We start from the raw sequence: 1,096 nt of genomic DNA, 5'->3' as shown, positions 1-1,096 counted from the left end.
TTCCCTGAATCTGTGCAAGAACTCTAAAATGTGTGAAATACCGAAGGTAGATTTTTCAGAGTTCTCTAATGTGGACTATTTGGTGGTGTCATGGAACCTTCCATGCATAATGCACACTGCTTTGACAACAGTAGGAAGGTACGGTCAGAAAAATAAGTCGTCTTCTTAAACTCATTCTGCCAGAAGCAGCAATGAGTTGGCACCAAGCAGTCAACCACAGTTTAGGAAGTATTAGTTTAAGGTAAAGTAATGTGGAATCGATCTGAAAAAGGCTAGGAAAAAAATTCTGTTCTACTCTTTGGGTTACTTAAGTCTGTGCTTTCTCATAGTATCCTGTAAGGATGGTTTCCCTTACCAGCCCGTAGCTTGACATTGGACTTTTAGAAGTACAAAACCACAGCTGAATATTTCTACCCTTCCACGGCAGAAAACTCCGTGAACAGACAAGGAACTCCGGGAACAGACAAGAAGTATAGACTTTGAAGCGTTTGAGGAAGCAGATGAAAGAGCTGGTTGGTTGGTTGGTTTGTTTAATATTGGAGTTTTAGGAAACTGTTACTTTTTTTGGTGGGATAAAGCCTCTGAAAAGGTTTTGCTTCTTTTTCCCCTGTATAACTTTGGTTATAGAGAGTACCTCTTGAATATTCTTTCTTTGATAAAATGTAGAATAATCTAATTAAAGTTGGTTCAGAAAAACCATGTATAATGGGCGTCCTAGTTGTGCCATCTTCAAAGCACCCAGAAGAAACCCTGAGGAAAAGCCATGCTGCTGTTAGAAACCAGCTTTGCCTCTTCTAACTAGAAACAGATCTTACCCTTTTTCTTAAAACGTCTGTTTGGAACAGAATCCTAAAAGACCTGACAAGCTTTAGCCCAGTGTTGTCCTAAAACTGTAAAAGGACATGTTAGTGGCAAGATAGCTCGACCTGTCATACTTGGGACAGTACTGCTTTTGCTTATGTGGAAACAGAAGTGTGCGTGGTGACTAGTTTAATGCATAGACAAGCTGAACAAACGCCCTGGAGGTTAGGAGGCCTAGGATATGAGGTGTTTTGAGGAGGAGAGTTTTGCAATAATCCACATATGCTTCCCATGG

This window comes from Buceros rhinoceros, unplaced genomic scaffold, assembly GCF_000710305.1.
Source record: "Buceros rhinoceros silvestris isolate BGI_N320 unplaced genomic scaffold, ASM71030v1 scaffold17911, whole genome shotgun sequence".
Classification (NCBI taxonomy): Eukaryota; Metazoa; Chordata; class Aves; order Bucerotiformes; family Bucerotidae; genus Buceros; species Buceros rhinoceros.
The sequence above is the reverse complement of the archived record's forward strand: the minus strand, read 5'-3'. Positions refer to the sequence as shown.